Below are 19286 nucleotides of genomic sequence, written 5' to 3'. Positions count from 1 at the left end.
TAATGTAGACCAATTTAAAAAACGGGACCCAAAACTAAAAATCTAAATACACGGTTAGATTTGGCATATCAAAGAACCCCAATAATTCAATTTTTGATGAAATCAAACAAAGTTTAATTTTGGACCCTTTTGACCTCAATATGAACCAATTTGATAGCGGGCCCACAAATAAAAACTCTAAATACATGGTAAGATTCAGCATATCAAAGAACCCCATATATTCAATTTTTGTTGAAATCAAACAAAGTTTAATTTTGGACCCCAATTTGGACCAACTTGAAAACTGGGCCAAAAATCTAAAATCTAAATACATGTTTAGATTCAGCATATCAAAGAACCCCATATATTCAATTTTTGTTGAAATCAAACAAAGTTTAATTTTGGACCCCAACTTGGACCAACTTGAAAACTGGGCCCATAATCAAAAATCTAAACACATGTTTAGATTCAGCATATCAAAGAACCCCAAGAATTCAATTTTTGTTAAAATCAAACTAAGTTTAATTTTGGACCCTTTGGACCTTAATGTAGACCAATTTAAAAACGGGACCCAAAATTAAAAATCTAAATACACGGTTAGATTTGGCATATCAAAGAACCCCAATAATTAAATTTTTGATGAAATCAAACAAAGTTTAATTTTGGACCCTTTTGACCTCAATATGAACCAATTTGATAGCGGGCCCACAAATAAAAAATCTAAATACATGGTAAAATTCAGCATATCAAAGAACCCCATATATTCAATTTTTGTTGAAATCAAACAAAGTTTAATTTTGGACCCCAATTTGGACCAACTTGAAAACTGGGCCAAAAATCTAAAATCTAAATACATGTTTAGATTCAGCATATCAAAGAACCCCATATATTCAATTTTTGTTGAAATCAAACAAAGTTTAATTTTGGACCCCAACTTGGACAAACTTGAAAACTGGGCCCATAATCAAAAATCTAAACACATGTTTAGATTCAGCATATCAAAGAACCCCAAGAATTCAATTTTTGTTAAAATCAAACTAAGTTTAATTTTGGACCCTTTGGACCTTAATGTAGACCAATTTAAAAACGGGACCCAAAATTAAAAATCTAAATACACGGTTAGATTTGGCATATCAAAGAACCCCAATAATTCAATTTTTGATGAAATCAAACAAAGTTTAATTTTGGACCCTTTTGACCTCAATATGAACCAATTTGATATCGGGTCCACAAATAAAAAATCTGAATACATGGTTAGATTCAGCATATCAAAGAACCCCAAGAATTCAATTTTTGATGAAATCGAACAAAGTTTAATTTTGGACCCTTTTGACCTCAATGTGGACAAAGTTGATAACGGGGCCCAAAAATCAAAAATCTAAATACATGGTTAGATTCAGCATATCAAAGAACCCCATATATTCAATTTTTGTTGAAATCAAACAAAGTTTAATTTTGGACCCCGATTTGGACCAACTTGAAAACTGGGCCCATAATCAAAAATCTAAATACATGTTTAGATTCAGCATATCAAAGTACCCTAAAAATTCAATTTTTGTTAAAATCAAACTAAGTTTAATTTTGGACCCTTTTGACCTTAATGTAGACCAATTTGAAAACGGAACCAAAAATTAAGAATCTAAATACACGGTTAGATTCGGCATATCAAAGAAACCCAATAATTCAATTTTTGATGAAATCAAACAAAGTTAAATTTTGGACCCTTTGGACCTCAATGTGGACCAATTTAAAAACGGGGCCCAAAATTCAAAAACTCAATACACGGTTAGATTCAGCATATTAAAGAACCCCAAGAATTCAAGAATAAAACCCCATTGAAATTGATCAAGAAATAAGCAATTTATACGAAGTATCTTCTTTTGCACAATACTGTGCAATTGAATATTTCTTGCTATTGTGCAATACTGTACAATTGACAATTTCTTGCTATTGCGCAATATTGTGCTATTGGATATTTCTTGCTATTGCGCAATACTGTGCAATTGAAGATTTCTTGCTATTGCGCAATACTGTGCAATTGAAGATTTCTTGCAATTGTGCAATACTGTGCAATTGAAAATTTCTTGCTATTGCACAATACTTATTATATAATAATTTACACATCCTGTTTGGTGTGTATCTCCTACCATATCATTATTATTTGCTTTTAAATATTAATCAGAAATAACCAACTTAAAATGGAAAATTTTAAAAGAAAAAAAAAAGGAAAAAAAGAAAAAAAAAGAAAAAAAAAAATCCCCCCCCCCCAAATTTTTTGAACCCCCTTTTGATTCATCACCCCCAAACTCAATCCCAGCCTTCCCTTTGTGGTATGGTACCTTGCAGTACAATTTCAGAGAGATCCATACACTTGAACACAAGTTATTGTCTGGAAACTAGAAAAATGCTTATTTTTGGCACCTTTTTGGCCCCCAATTCCTAAACGTTTCAGGCAATTACCCCCAAACTCAATTCCAGCTTTCCCTTTGTGATATGGAACCTTGTAGTACAATTTCAGAAATATCCAAACACTTACACACAAGTTATTGTCATGAAACTAGAAAAATGCTTGTTTTTTGCCCCTTTTTTGGCCCCTAATTCCTAAAATTTTGAGGCAATTACCCCCAAAATCAATTACAGCCTTCCCTTTGTGATATGGAACCTTGTGGTACAATGTCAGAGAGATCCATACACTTACACACAGGTTATTGTCTGGAAGTTACAAAAATGCTTATTTTTGGCCCCTTTTTGGCCCTTAATTCCTTAACTGTTGGTACCATAACCCCCAAAATCAATCCCCACCTTCCTTTCGTGGTATTGAACCTTATGGTAAAATTTCATGGAGATCCATTCACTTAAACTAAAGTTAGAGTGCGAAAACCAATGTGTCTTCGGACGACGCCAGACGACGACGACGACGACGACGACGACGACGACGACAACGACGACGACGACGACGACGACGACGCCAACGTCATACCAATATACGACCAAAAAATTTTCAATTTTTGCGGTCGTATAAAAATCTAAACACATGTTTAGATTCAGCATATCAAAGAACCCCAAGAATTCAATTTTTGTTAAAATCAAACTAAGTTTAATTTTGGACCCTTTGGACCTTAATGTAGACCAATTTAAAAACGGGACCCAAAATTAAAAATCTAAATACACGGTTAGATTTGGCATATCAAAGAACCCCAATAATTCAATTTTTGATGAAATCAAACAAAGTTTAATTTTGGACCCTTTTGACCTCAATATGAACCAATTTGATATCGGGTCCACAAATAAAAAATCTGAATACATGGTTAGATTCAGCATATCAAAGAACCCCAAGAATTCAATTTTTGATGAAATCGAACAAAGTTTAATTTTGGACCCTTTTGACCTCAATGTGGACAAAGTTGATAACGGGGCCCAAAAATCAAAAATCTAAATACATGGTTAGATTCAGCATATCAAAGAACCCCATATATTCAATTTTTGTTGAAATCAAACAAAGTTTAATTTTGGACCCCGATTTGGACCAACTTGAAAACTGGGCCCATAATCAAAAATCTAAATACATGTTTAGATTCAGCATATCAAAGTACCCTAAAAATTCAATTTTTGTTAAAATCAAACTAAGTTTAATTTTGGACCCTTTTGACCTTAATGTAGACCAATTTGAAAACGGAACCAAAAATTAAGAATCTAAATACACGGTTAGATTCGGCATATCAAAGAAACCCAATAATTCAATTTTTGATGAAATCAAACAAAGTTAAATTTTGGACCCTTTGGACCTCAATGTGGACCAATTTAAAAACGGGGCCCAAAATTCAAAAACTCAATACACGGTTAGATTCAGCATATTAAAGAACCCCAAGAATTCAAGAATAAAACCCCATTGAAATTGATCAAGAAATAAGCAATTTATACGAAGTATCTTCTTTTGCACAATACTGTGCAATTGAATATTTCTTGCTATTGTGCAATACTGTACTATTGACAATTTCTTGCTATTGCGCAATATTGTGCTATTGGATATTTCTTGCTATTGCGCAATACTGTGCAATTGAAGATTTCTTGCTATTGCGCAATACTGTGCAATTGAAGATTTCTTGCAATTGTGCAATACTGTGCAATTGAAAATTTCTTGCTATTGCACAATACTTATTATATAATAATTTACACATCCTGTTTGGTGTGTATCTCCTACCATATCATTATTATTTGCTTTTAAATATTAATCAGAAATAACCAACTTAAAATGGAAAATTTTAAAAGAAAAAAAAAAGGAAAAAAAGAAAAAAAAAGAAAAAAAAAAATCCCCCCCCCCCCAAATTTTTTGAACCCCCTTTTGATTCATCACCCCCAAACTCAATCCCAGCCTTCCCTTTGTGGTATGGTACCTTGCAGTACAATTTCAGAGAGATCCATACACTTGAACACAAGTTATTGTCTGGAAACTAGAAAAATTCTTATTTTTGGCCCCTTTTTGGCCCCCAATTCCTAAACGTTTCAGGCAATTACCCCCAAACTCAATTCCAGCTTTCCCTTTGTGATATGGAACCTTGTAGTACAATTTCAGAAATATCCAAACACTTACACACAAGTTATTGTCATGAAACTAGAAAAATGCTTGTTTTTTGCCCCTTTTTTGGCCCCTAATTCCTAAAATTTTGAGGCAATTACCCCCAAAATCAATTACAGCCTTCCCTTTGTGATATGGAACCTTGTGGTACAATGTCAGAGAGATCCATACACTTACACACAGGTTATTGTCTGGAAGTTACAAAAATGCTTATTTTTGGCCCCTTTTTGGCCCTTAATTCCTTAACTGTTGGTACCATAACCCCCAAAATCAATCCCCACCTTCCTTTCGTGGTATTGAACCTTATGGTAAAATTTCATGGAGATCCATTCACTTAAACTAAAGTTAGAGTGCGAAAACCAATGTGTCTTCGGACGACGCCAGACGACGACGACGACGACGACGACGACGACGACGACGACAACGACGACGACGACGACGACGACGACGCCAACGTCATACCAATATACGACCAAAAAATTTTCAATTTTTGCGGTCGTATAAAAATTGTAATTTTTCCATTGATAAAGGGGCATAACTCTAGAACGGTTAGAGTGACGCTTCCAAAATTCAAACTTGATCTGTATTTTGTGGTAATAAGCATTGTGTATAAGTTTCATAATATTTGGTTGAGACAAACTTAAGTTAAGAACGGAAACTAAAAATTTTGCATTTTTTTTCCATTTATAAAGGGGCATAACTCTAGAACGGTTAAAGTGACGTCACTAAAATTCAAACTTGATCTGTGTTTTGTGGTAATAAGCATTGTGTATGTATAAGTTTCATAACATTTGGTTGAGACAAACTCAAGTTAGAGAACGGAAACCAATTTTGGGACGTACGGACGTACGTACAGACGGACAAGGGTAAAATTTAATGCCCCCTCCGCTACGGCGGGGGCATTAAAACTGTCAGAGGAGATTTGTAATATATTTTTCCTTATTTTTATTTCCCTCTTTTGCATGTTTTTACTTTTTTTTTTTGTAATATTGGCAAACCCCTTGCCAATATATGATTCCTGTTGATTCTGGGAATATTTTTTTCCTTGGAATTTTCAGCTTTCTAATAACAGTGATGCCGGTTTGGGTACTGGTCGAGTATTCCCTTTCCTAGGAATCGTTATCATAAATAGGTTATTTCAGCTATTTTTAATTGGTTCTCGACGTTAACAAAATCTTTTTTCGTGGGCTCAACTATTCTACTGTCATTTATTATACTACTTGTACAAGAAGCGGTAATGATTTAATGATCAACTTATTTCTACTTAAAAGGAATACAAAATTATCAATGAAAAAAACAACATAATAGAACGTTCTAAAAACTATGTAGGTTATAACCTGAATATGAAATATGTATGAATACACATATCTTTAAGGTCAATAAGACACGACTGAGGGAGCGGGCTATTAACCTCCACAGATATGAGATGGGTCAATGTCTAAAACAACTGCTAATCAAATATCATCCACTAATTTATATTGGTTCCCCTTAAACTGCACTAATCACAAACTTCGACATGTAAACTATGCAAAAAAAAAAAGATTAATTTTATTATTGTGTAACATATGTTTGTACATTATATAATATCATATCATAATAAAATTTTATATTTAAACAATCAATATCAATCCATTGACTTGACTTAGGAAACATATTCAGTCATTGGACCATGACTGAGGGGCGGGTCCAACTATAATTATTTCCGTGGAAATGAAATGTTCCAAAGCCAATGCATTTGTATACCATATCCAGAGACTGATGTTATCAATTTTACAATCGTTGATGCTGACGAAAACAGCACGCCTACTATGTCTTACTTCCATGTCGCAGTAAACAGAATAAAATATGATCAGTTTGATAAAATGAAAACATAAGAAGCCCCTAGATTTGCGATATATAATGTCTTTTGGTCATACAAAACTTCTGTTAAAATTTCATGAAGGTTTTACCAAGTTATTGATGACCGAAAACCTTTAACCTTAAGACTGCATGTAAATGTTAACTGTAAATGTATGTTATCCGGATAATACGAAAAACAAAAAAAATTAAAGAACCTTAGTGAGCGCGCTCACATACTCCACGTCCCCACATTGTCATTGGAGAAATAAAATATGTGTAAGAAAAAAAAATTGTATAAGAAAAAAAAATTGAATCATAATTTCCTGTCAATATGCACATCTACATAGTATGTCCTTATTATCTACAAAGTTTCATGAAATTCTGTTGTGTGGTTTCAGAGGAGTTGCGATGACAAAAGGTTGCAGTAGTATATTTGCAAATAAGTTCAAAGGGGCGTAACTCCTGGAAAAAAAATTGAATCGTAATTTCCTGTCGATATGCACATCTACGTAGTATGTCCTTATTATCTGAAAAGGTTTCATGAAATTCTGTTGTGTGGTTTGAGAGGAGTTGCGATGACAAACTGTTGCAGAAGTACATTAAAGTAAATAAGTTCAAAGGAGCGTAACTCCTAGAAAAAGAATTGAATCGTAATTTCCTGTCGATATGCACAACTACATAGTATGTCCTTATTATCTAAAAAGGTTTCGTGAAATTCTGTTGTGTGGTTTGAGAGGAGTTTCGATGACAAGAAATAGGACTGACGGACTGACAGACTGACGGACGGACGGGTCAAAAACATTATACCCTCCGCAACTCGTTGCGTGGGGTATAATAAATAAATGGGGAATGTGTCTATGGGACACAGATGATGCCCCCGCTTGCATTTAACGTTATAAAGGGACAAAACTCAAGAACGGTAAAAATGACGCTACCATATTCGTACTTGATCTGAGTTTTGTGGCAATAAGCATTGTGTATAAGTTTCATAACATTTGGTTGAGGCAAACTTAAGTTAGAGAACGGAAACGAAAAATTCAGCATTTTTTCCATTTGTAAAGGGGCATAACTCTAGAACAGTAAAAGAACGCCACCAAAATTAACACTTGATCTGTGTTTTGTGGTAATAGCATTGTGTATAAGTTTCATAACATTTGATTGAGGCAAACTAAAGTTAAAGAACGGAAACCAATTTCGGGACGTACAGACGGACAAGGGTAAAACTAAATGTCCCCCCTTCCGCTCAGGCGGAGGCATAAAAAATCTCTAGATACCGTCTTTTGGTCATAAAACAGATTCGGTTCAAGTTCAACGTTCGACAAAGTTATTGATGTTAAAAAAAAAACCAATGACCGTTCAAACTTAAATGTTTAAGGAGACGAAATCTAAGATCGCTAACTTTATGTCTCGACAAAAATGTGCGCTTTGAATTATGATTGTAGAGTATACATAAATCAAATGGTTATTTCATTTTTTTTGGCATGACAATCAACATTCAAATAAAAAAGCACGAGTTGTCTCCCTTTCCACAAATGTTAACATACTCAACCGTACTTCGTAGTCACCGCAAAAAACCCGGACAGTAGGACGGAATCGTAAAGAATATTTTTCCGAATTTCAACAATAAAAAAACCTGCCTTCTTATGCTTAGAAATACAGTAAAAAGAACAAAATTATATTAAAAGTAAATATAAATTGATGTCCTACGTTATACTTTTCTTTCTTTCTAAAACAAGTTATTCACATGCAAATTTTACTATGTGATACATTCTCAATTTCTGATTAAAATAAGATGATTTGATCTGTTGTTAACGGTGTAAACTGTTTTCAAAATCTATGAGTATTATTATTTCTTTTTAGTATTCAAATTCCAATAGAACAGGTTTTTAACAACTTTCGGATTTATATCCCTGAATACCTCTTTGATTTAGTTCAACAATGATTAAATTCATATTAGTTTTTCTATTACATATTCGATAAAAAAAAAAATTGCGAAATATGTCGTTTTACACATGTATGTTTTACCCTTATATAACTGAAACACACAACTGCCGTCCAAAATACACAAATATTATACTCTAGTCTGGAATACCGACTTTAAAATAGATATAATTTTACTAAGTTCTAGTTACAACTTGTTTCATGTTTTCTTTTTATCTTTTTCCGTCATTCCTGCGAATTCATACCCACACCAACAGGTTAACTGTTGTGATTTTTCGAAGAGCTGATCATATATAATCTTTATATTTATAAGCGCAGCAGGTATTTCCGTGTTTAAAAATATATAAAACTTCATCTCTCTGTTGTATTATAGTTTACTTATAGCAAAACGTCAAAAAATTTCATGTCAGACGTATACGCATAATACATAATACGTGCGAGAGTGAAATATATGAAAATTTGCATGAATGTTCAACGGTATGATTCCGGGGAGGGGGCCGGATAATTTTGTCCGGATTGGCCATTTATTTGCATGTGTTGCTAGTTGTTCATTTGTATCGTTTATGTGTGTCATTTCATGTATTCAGTAGCAATTCGATTGTTTGGATTTACACTAATAAATATCTTATCTTATCTTTGAAAATCCACCCAACCCCCACCACAGTAATCAAATGGTCGTCCCCGTAAAACGTCCACGATTTCCATCGTCGAATTTCGGCACTTTTTACCAGAAAACTGTCAGTCACCTAGTTAAATAATTATTTAAGTTTTCATTTATATAACATAAATGTTTGTTTTGATCAATTTCTTCACCCCTACACGAATAACATTCTTTTTAATGGTTGACTTCGCTTTGAACAAAATCAAAATTATGTCTTGCACACTAAACTATTTTAGTACGTTGTCATATATCATGAACCGACTCCGCGACACACACAATGTTAGACATTCTTCGAAGGGATGTTCGGTTCATGATTCATCGTCTGCCAAATGGTCATTGTCTTTCTCATGGCGTAGGGGTCGTAACTCTTGAACTAACATCCGATATTGAGTTAATATATTTCATAGGATTATGATATGCAAATGCTTCAACAAACGTGACCAATCAGAAGTGTTCGTACCAATAAAAAATCCTTTATGGGAGCAAAATTAAAAGAAATCTAATTGTCATACATTCAGTAATTGTTCGTCAATCTTGAGAGAGATACGCGTGTCACGTGACTACAGAGCCATATTGATTTCCCGGCTGATATTAGCACACCTACATAAAATACACAAAGAGAAATTAGATTGTTCAATGGGGCTACCAATGGGATAAATGAAAATTAATAATAAAGGGAAAATAACCGCTAAATTATTACAAATATATATTCACAATAGAGACATATGACAACTTGCAACTGCAAAAATAAAATTCAGACTTTATCAACGTGCGCACTAAACCGCGTGAATAAAATTATGATAATTTTGAGAGCTGACCATGTAAATGTTTTACACATCACCGGCTTCAGATAAAAAGCAAATTAATCAAATTGTAAAAAAAAATATATGTTAGCATACATGATGTTATATAAATCTGGTCTATACATCTGATATCCATCGTATTTTACATTTCCTTTTAGTTTGTTTGATCGCATTTTTTTTCAATTTCGGTTTAATTATTTAATCTTACATAATATGAACTGCTTTAAGCGAGTGAGGTTCAAGATATTTGCTTTCATTTCTAAATTTATCAATTTAGGTTTCATCACCAAAAAAGGTACGCGTAACCAAGCTGCGGTATGCGATATTTTAGTAAAGTTGAGTTTTTTGTTTGGCACGTTCTTAATAGACAACGCACCCAAAAAACAGCAACAATCTTATTTTTTTCCTTTCATTAAAAGTATTTTTTTAAATAGTTTTCTTAAAACAAGATTTCTAAGCTAGTTGCTTCAGAAAATCTTATTGGTTATTAGTCTGCGCATGCGGACCGCATTGACATTTAAGACAGTACAAAGAAGGGAAAATCTCAAAAAGGAAGAGTGGCCAAATGGTCAGGGATTTTGGAGAAAGCCTTTTTTTTTAAATATCAAAATAATAAATGACTTTTCAACTGGATATGGTGTTCACGTGAAAATATATAATTATTCACGCATGTAAAATGAAAGTCAGAAACCTCTAATAAAATGTGGAGTGAAATAATTTTAAACTATATATATTTTCATAAGATTATTCAGAAGACTACACTATTCTTTTGAAACCAGTTTCTGATTTTTGCTGTATTCAGCTTTTACGTATAATTTCAATTTCAGGTCATTGAACACCAAAATATGTCGACGAATGACGATATTGTATGCTAAAAATAAACGGTATCGAGGTCATGACCCACTTAGAACATTTTAAATCTGTAAATTTTCTTACGTTTCTCTGATGTTTACTAAATGCTAAGTATATATACGTATAAACTTGTTAATCGTTTATTTGTGAAATATAAATTTTAAAGTTATTTGTGTATTGTGTGTACCAAAAAGATACACCAGACAAATTATTCGCTATTGAAAATTCTCTCGAACGTCATTTACAAACAATCAATTTTTACAATATTTACAATAAATGTCCCATTTTTCTTCCTTTCAAATGAAACCGGGATATTTAATATACTTATTTCAACTCTGTAATAAACGGTTAATCTTTCAATGTCTTATTTTAAATAGTTAAGAAATAAAAAAACTGGTGATCAATATAGTTTATTGAAATAATGGAGTTGGTGGCATACATGATAATATAAGATATTGATTGCCGTACCTATTACTGATCATATAAATCGCATGGAATTTCCAACGCGAAATAGATTGAGAATCAATATTTAAATAAACGATAAGTAGAAGCATTACGTCATACGGTACAAAAATGCACAAATTTTCAGAGATATACCATGTGATTTTCATAACATAAGATTTCGAAGCTGTGTTTGATACGGACTTCCGGGCCGTCCTAACTTTTCCTGCTGTTAGTGGCTTGTGAAACTCGAGATCTATGTCTATTGCTTATTTGTGTCATTGGGAAAATAGGGTTGCTGTCCCATTGACGTGTTTACCGCACATCAAGATTTGTATTTATTTTTGACGTCCTATGCGATCGTTAAATTGGGTTGCACATGTTTTCTTGTCAAACATCATTGCATCCATTTCAAAATTACGGTTACTTACAAAAACTCTTTCATTGTCGGCTTTGCTGGGGTCAAAATATGTGCAAAATTCCATAAAATTTTGAAAATAAATTCAGGGGGGATCCAGGGTTTTCAAAAAGGGAAGGGGGCGTTATGGCCGAAAGCTGAATATGTACACACAAAAAAATGGGTGATTTATATTATTTAATTTTTTCAATTTCTTGTTCCTGTATATTATTGAAAAAATAGTTTGTTTTTAAAGTTGAAAAAAGTTTGTCTGGATAGAAAAAACCATATCCCCTTCCCAAAATAAGAATGGTCAGTGCCTTACTTTCCTATAGCAATGGCTGATGTTAGAAAATGGCAACAAGAAAGAATGAAAATGACCCTTTCAGAACTAGTTTGCCATATAGGCATGTACTAAATCTGTTTGATGTGAACTGATTGATACTTTCTTTTGTCTGGGAGAACATTATTTTTTAGTTGAAATTGGCATTATTTTTAAGTTAGTTGTTTTTAGTGCATTGTACCATTCTATTGAGTTAAGTCTTTTGCAACTGACTTTTACAGTTTGTTCATATGTTGTGCTGTTACACAACTGTACAGGTAAGGGGAGGGTTGAATGCTTACTAACACAACCCTGCCATATTCTTTAGGCATCTGTCCAAGAGTCAGGAGCCTGCAATTCAGTAGTTGTCGTTGGTTGGCCATGTCGGTCATATTGTTTTTTGTACAAATGTATACTGTGGATTCATTATTACCCATTATTTCTGGGATACCAATTTTCGTGGATTTTGTGGCCTGACGGTAAAGGTAATCCACGAATTATATATACTTTGAAGTACAAATAGTCTGTAGTCTTGAAGGGAGACTTTGATAAACCATGAATCCACAATATGTTTTGTTATAAATTAGGCTGTTTGTTTGAATTGTTTCATATTTTTATTGTCTGGGCCTCTTATAGCTGACTATATAGTATGGGTTTTCATAATTGTTGGAGGGGCGTACAATGACCTATAATTCCTTATATCCACGTCATTTGAATCTGATGGATAGTTGTCTCATTGGCAATCACACCAAATCTCCTTATTTTTATATCATTTAGTGGCTGTTGATGGTTGCTGTCTTCGATATTTGTTTTTCTTTTTGTATGTTTCGTAATAGACCAGGCAGGTTTAGTTTTCTAGTGTCTAATTTTAAATCATACCTTCCTTAAATCACCTCTAGGCAAGACAAAGAAATTTTTTTTCATGTAGCAAAAATGTCAATTTTTACATGAAAATTAGTATATATCAAGGAAAGGGATCTCCAATTGTGATTTTTTTATAAGCAGTCATCAAGACTTTTTATTTTCTTTCTTGCTATTGCTTAGATTCATCGTAAAATTTTGATTTTTTTTCATAAGACATACCTGGGTTCTTAAGGCTTTTTTCCAATTGGTCTGTAACCTGACAATTTAAAAAAATAATCTTAGGCCCATAAATATCAAATGGTTCCACTTTTTTTAATTTGCTCGTCTACTTCTTTGCAACCAGTAGTAGCATATAAAAATGGAAGATGAAAATACATCTAATAAATGCTCTGCAAGGCGCAGCTTGATACTACTGCACATGTCAAACCCTGAACAGTTTGGGCAAGTATCAGCACAACATTCAACCTTGATACAGCTCTGAATTTTGATTGGGATTAAATATTTGACATAGCATAGGTTTGTGACACAGAATGAATATGGTCTAAGAACTTAAATTTGAAATTGGAAATTTACTTTTTATGGTCCAATATCCAAAATCTAAATACATGGTAAGATTCAGCATATCAAAGACCCTAAGGATTCAATTTTTGATGAAATCAAACACAGTCTAAATTTGGACCAATTTGATAACAGGGCCCAAAAACCTCAATCACAATACATGATAAGATACAGCATATTAAAGAACCCCATACATTCAATTTTTGTTGAAATCAAACAAAAGTCTAATTTTGGACCAACTTGAAAATTTGGTCCAAAATCAAAAATTTAAATACAGGTTTAGATTCCGCATATAAAAGAACCCTTAAAATCAAACAAAGTTAAATTTTGGACCCTTTGGACCTTAACGTGGACCAATTTAAAAACTGGGCCTATAAAAATCCCAAAATCAAAATACATGGTTAGATTCAGCATATCAAAGAACCGCAAGAATTTAAGACTTTGAATTAAACCCCATTGAAATTGGTCAAGAAATAATGAATTTCTACAAAGTATTAGATAAACTGTTAACACAGAGACTCCTTCAAGGTGAGACAAAAAGAATTGGTTTCAGTCCCTTTTTGGTTCCTAATTCCTAAACAGTTAGGGCCATAACCCCCATATTCTAACCAAACCTTAATTTTTTTGGTATAGAACCTTGTGGTACAATTTCATAGAGATCCATAGACTTATACTCAAGTTATTGTCCAGATACCAGAAAATCTTAGTTTTTTAGCCCCCAATTCCGGAAAAGGTTTGGGCCATAACCCCCAAAATCAATCCCAATCTTCCTTTTGTGGTATGGAACCTTGTGGTACAATTTCATAGAGATCCATACACTTATATTCAAGTTACTGCCTGGAAACCAAATGTCTTCGGACGCGATGCCGATGACGACAAGGTCATACCACTATATGGCGGTCGTATAAAAATGAACTGTTGATGCTGTCAAGGAAATCAAGCTTCTGAAAGAATATATGTAAGTGCTCAATTAGGCATCTAAGCAATCGCATTAAGACAGAAACTACTGCTTTAGTCTGTACAAACATTGATTTTAAAAAGTTTAAGTAGTTGTGGTCCTACAACTACCCAATGCAAAAATTGGACATTGCACAGGCTCATACATTGCTTGGATTGCATGTTTATGAGGTTTACACCAAACTCAATCAGATATTGTAGTATTGATCTATGTCTATCTAGGAAAGCATGATAGGTTTTTTAACTGACAATCTTTCTGTTATCAAAAGTACCTTTGGTTTGGTATCAGGGAATCTTTCCACAAAAAATCTTCAGAGAAAAATTAATTGTTACAAAGTTGTTACTCAGGATAATTTCTGTATTTTTTAAACGTCAGATTTTTTTGGTGAAAAGAGCTGTTGTACTTTTTGTCTGTTGTTTATTGTCCTTTAAACAGATCACAAGTTGAAAATCTATGTTGGTTTAGGAAAAAAATGATATATATTTAGCTGAATAGTGAACAATCTGTTACCAAAAGAATTTCTGATTTGGTATCATAATTCTGGCCTCTTGTTTTCTTTTGATCTTCTTGCCCTAGTGGCTTCATATAAAGTTGATTGCTTTATTTCTGTTAACATTTACTCCATTGAAGATGTGGGAGGGGATTGAATCCTCCGACTGAGTGTCCACATTCACGTTCATGTCGATGTTGATCCCATCAACTTTAAAACATGACTTGACTTCTGCTGAATATGTCTGTCCAAAGCTTAAGAGCCTGTATTATAGTTTATATCAAGTAGTTGTTCTTGTGTCACTGTTGTCTTTTTTTAATTATTATTGACTGAAACAGGTCAGTAGTTGCATTGTTTGTTTGGAATTTTTCACAATTGGTTATCCTGTCTCTTTCTCTTATATGATACAATGTTTACACCTTGCGGAAAGTTGGATGGTGACCTGTTGATATTCTCATCTCTTTTAGCTTTGGTGGACAGTTGACAATCATACCTGGGGTAACCATACCACAACTTCTTAGTATTCTTACATTTTCTGTTTTCTTCACTCAAAGAGCAATGATAATGCAAACATGAAAATTAACCAAATTGTTTCTCCTTAAACTGACCTTATTACAAATTTATAAACTAAGCAAAAGTTTCAGGGTCAATAGAAAAAGACTAAGGCCAGAAACAGGGAGGGGCCAACTTTTGCCATGGAAATGAGATGTGTCAATGCTTATACAACTGCATGTCAAATTTCATTAACCTACCACTAGTGGTTCCCCAAAAACTGACCTAATCACAAGCTAATACATTTTTCATGCCACTTCCACAGCCGCTGGAAACAGCATGCTAAGTCTTGCATTTTTTACTTCGTCACAGCAAGAAAAAAATTGAATGAAGTGTTTATTTGTTATACCCTGTTGCAAGACAGGCAAATGCATGCACTGTTTTCTATCAATATACATGTAAGAACACTGCCCCCTTTCAATTGCTAGAGAATGACACTGACTCTAAATTAACTGAGAACTGATCTGTTAGATTTTGATTTACCAATATATATCTGAACAAGTATTAGCTTTTCAAAAAACTTGCCCAACTTAAGCATTTATTAAATGTTAGGAAGTGCTTAATAAGAAGGTAGGACAAGTTCTTGTCAAGGTTTAAGGAGGGGTTCATATTGTTTTTCAGACTCACTTGGGTGTGTAGTTCTACAAAAATTCAGTATAGAATACAGAATCATGATAAAAATAATATGTGCAACACATTTTTTGTTATTTTTTGTTTGTTTGGACTTTATGTAGACAAACCCCATACCATAACCATTTGAAATATATAAATGCCTTCTGTAATGATCAAACTCCATTGCTTTTCTGACACGAAGATTGCAGAATACGGAAACAGGTTTAAGGGAAAGTGACTTTAATTGTTCAAACTTTTCAAACACAAGCAAACAAACAAAAAGTAAATAAATTATATATATCGGATGAAAAAAATAACATGGAAAAACCAGAACACCTACATATTGGTACCAAATTTTAACCAAAATGAGAAAAGGGTAAAAACGTAAGTGATTTAGAAATTACCTCCATTCCAAAGTTTCTATAAAACATGAAATACAACACCAAAAAAAAAATTTAAAACCTCAAAAATTGTATCAGCTTTTTTCTCGTCCTTGTTTTGTTACCCAACTTTTTATATGCAACAGCGACTATTTTGAATGGATAAAACTACAATGCCAAAATACCCCAAATGTTCTGTATAATCATATTTGAGATGGTAATTTTTCAGTTAAAGCTTTTACTTGGACAAATAACCATGATGTAATGTTACCCACATTTGTCAAGCAGTTGAATCAAAGACTGTAACGGTAATTAAAATGGTTGAGACGGAACTCTTTGGAAATAGAAGAGCTATTACCTATCAAAGTCCAACCTTTTTTTATAAGCTACTAATTTTCTATACTGCAAGCTTTTAAGAAAAGCTTTAAATTGTCTAGCTGATTTTCTAATTGGAAGCTTTTTAGAAAAGCTATTGATTGTCTAATTGCAAGCTTTTCCCAAAAACTATTTCTTTTACAATTATTATCAAATAATCTATAGATTTTTCGATTTTGATTAAATCAGTAATATGAACATCACTATTGGAAAGTATTTTTATAGGGTCTATTTAGCAAACCAAAAACAGTCCACTGTTTGATACTTACCTTACATATTGTTAGGGTATTTGCCTTCCCTAAGTTCACTGTAAAGTAAAATGATGTATAAATTTCTTTTATACTTAAAAACCTGACCAGATATTATTCTTCCTCTCCTGGAGAGAAAAGGGATTTAAATTGACTGTGCCTTTCATTTAATCCATTAAATTTGTTTGAACATTAATTTTGTTGTAATAAATGGGGAATGTGTTGATGCCCCCGCTTGCATATATCGTTATAAAGGGATATAACTCAAGAACGGTAAAAGTGACACTACCCAAATTCGAACTTGATCTGAGTTTTGTAGTAATAAGCATTGTGTAAAAGTTTCATAACATTTGGTTGAGGCAAACTTTAGAGAACGGAAACAAAAAATTCAGCAATTTTTCCATTTGTAAAGGGGCATAACTCTAGAACAGTACAAGTGACGCCACCAAAATTCAAATTGATCTGTGTTTTGTGGTAATAAGCATTGTGTGTAAGATTCATAACATTTGGTTGAGGCAAACAAAAGTTAGAGAACGGAAACGATGTAAAGGGGCATAACTCTAGAACAGTAAAAGTGATGCCACCAAAATTCAAACTTGATCTGTGTTTTGTGGTAATAAGCATTGTGTATAAGTTTCATAACATTTGGTTGAGGCAAACTAAAGTAAGGGATCGGAAACCAATTTTGGGACGTACGGACGTATAGACGGACAAGGGTAAAACTTGAGATGCCCCCTCCCCTACGGCAGGGGCATAATAAAAATATATTGAAATATGTACCAGCCATTTCAAAAAGAGACATCTAAAATTTCAGGAAAAGGACAACAACGGTTTTATTCTTCAATTTTCCAAGTCGATTATAATATTCAAAAATTTTTGAGATCTTGGATATACATGATATATGCATGAAAGAATTATTTTTTGTAATGTATAACCAGAAGTCACATACTCCCAATAGGACTAGGGAGGTGGAACAACGTCGATAGAAATGATAAATAAACGAAGAATCTGTCTGAGGACATGAATGCCCCCGCTCAAGCTTTGCAATTTTCCACGTTAAAAAGGGTCGAAACTCGAGAACGCTAAGTGACTCACTGCCCAAATTCGAATTCTGTGAGTTTTGGTTCTCACCCTTGTGGACGAGTTTCATTAAATTTGCATGAGGAAAACTTAAGTTAGAGTGCAGAAACGAAAATGGGATGGACGGATAGACAGACAAGGGTAATACTTAATGCCTCTGTAGCCTACGGCGGGGGCACAAAAAATGACTTTGCAATTTTGTAACATTGGAGGCGAATTTGATTGGCTAGAATGTCCATCTTCTGACGACAGTAGGAAATTGTGATTGGGCCTTTATTTTGGCAGGAATTCTGGATTTATCCTTATTGGGACTTGGGAATTATTGATTTTAAAAAAAATTTCAGAATCTGGGAAAGAATGCTTTATTTTTTCAGGAATTTGGGATGACACCCCCTCCTACTGCCCATTTACCTGAAATGGCACACCTTCATGATCATTCATGAAAAATGATTTTTTTTTTAATTTAATTTGAATAGTCATGAATCTAACCAAAATTAAGAACTTGACTTAAAACTGAAAAAAGACTATCTATTGCTCCTGACGACAATTTAAAATTCCATTTTTTTATAAATTGGCATAATATGTTTGGCCAGTAAAAATAAAATTATATTTATCTTCAACTGAAAATATCCAACATAATTGTTCAATATATTTCTATTTAATAGAGTTTACAGCAGTCTCAGGGAATATTCTATTACAAATTAATTAATGAAAGTGCAAATAAGTTTAAAAAAGGGGGGTCAGTATTTCTTTGAATATCGTTGCACACTTCTGGAAATGAAAATTAAAGGTTCAACTGTTAAAATTTACAAACTCTCCATATAAAAAGGTCTGTTTCACGGCTGGTATGATATATTCCTTTTTTAAATTCTTATAATATATTCATCATATTTGAACCTGCATGTAGCCCGTGTTAGTTCGTCAACGGTCACGTGGTCTGCTTACGAGGGGTCGACTCACAACGTATAGCTGGTTATCAAAACAACATGGCTGTTCTTTTGTGGAATTGATTGGTTTAATATCATTTATGTTCATGCATTTCCGTGTTATTGTAAGTATTCAGTTGTTTCTTCTGTCAAATTTTAGCGTCGGTGATCGTCGGGATTGTCTGTTATCGACGTCGTTGGTGTAAACAATGCAAGTGACGAAAATGTCAGCAGACGATCGCACGAAGATTGACGCTTTTGAAATGTATATTATTATGGTAATAAAATATTAACTCACCATGTCAAAATTGCTTAATTTCTTTTGTCATTTTGCAGGTTGGTTGATCTGGTCGGATTCAAAGGTCCAAAATGGCTGCAATTTCATATGTATGCGCATGCGCCAAGTTCAATATGCAAATCTGTTGCTCAACC

The 19286-nt window shown here is 33.3% G+C and overlaps 1 protein-coding gene across 4 annotated transcripts in view; it reads right to left on the bottom strand.

Moving 5' to 3' along the window:
- LOC127707698 (activating transcription factor 7-interacting protein 1-like) overlaps positions 1-19245 on the bottom strand; it is a 62488-nt gene extending 43243 nt beyond the window's left edge. For 2 of the 4 annotated variants that reach the window (XM_052212371.1, XM_052212374.1), the window contains exons 1-2: positions 19153-19243; positions 12895-12931 (exon numbers count right to left, since the gene is read on the bottom strand). The gene's annotated coding sequence lies outside the window, so the exon portion shown is untranslated. Of the gene's footprint in view, positions 1-12894; positions 12932-16869; positions 16908-19152 lie in introns of all 4 variants that reach the window. The other 2 variants (XM_052212373.1, XM_052212372.1) reach the window with 2 other exon arrangements.
- Between the last annotated feature and the right edge of the window lie 41 nt (positions 19246-19286).

The sequence above is a fragment of the Mytilus californianus genome, unplaced genomic scaffold (assembly GCF_021869535.1).
Source record: "Mytilus californianus isolate M0D057914Y unplaced genomic scaffold, xbMytCali1.0.p SCAF_7, whole genome shotgun sequence".
NCBI lineage: Eukaryota > Metazoa > Mollusca > Bivalvia > Mytilida > Mytilidae > Mytilus > Mytilus californianus.
This window is presented reverse-complemented; position numbering and strand designations above follow the sequence as displayed.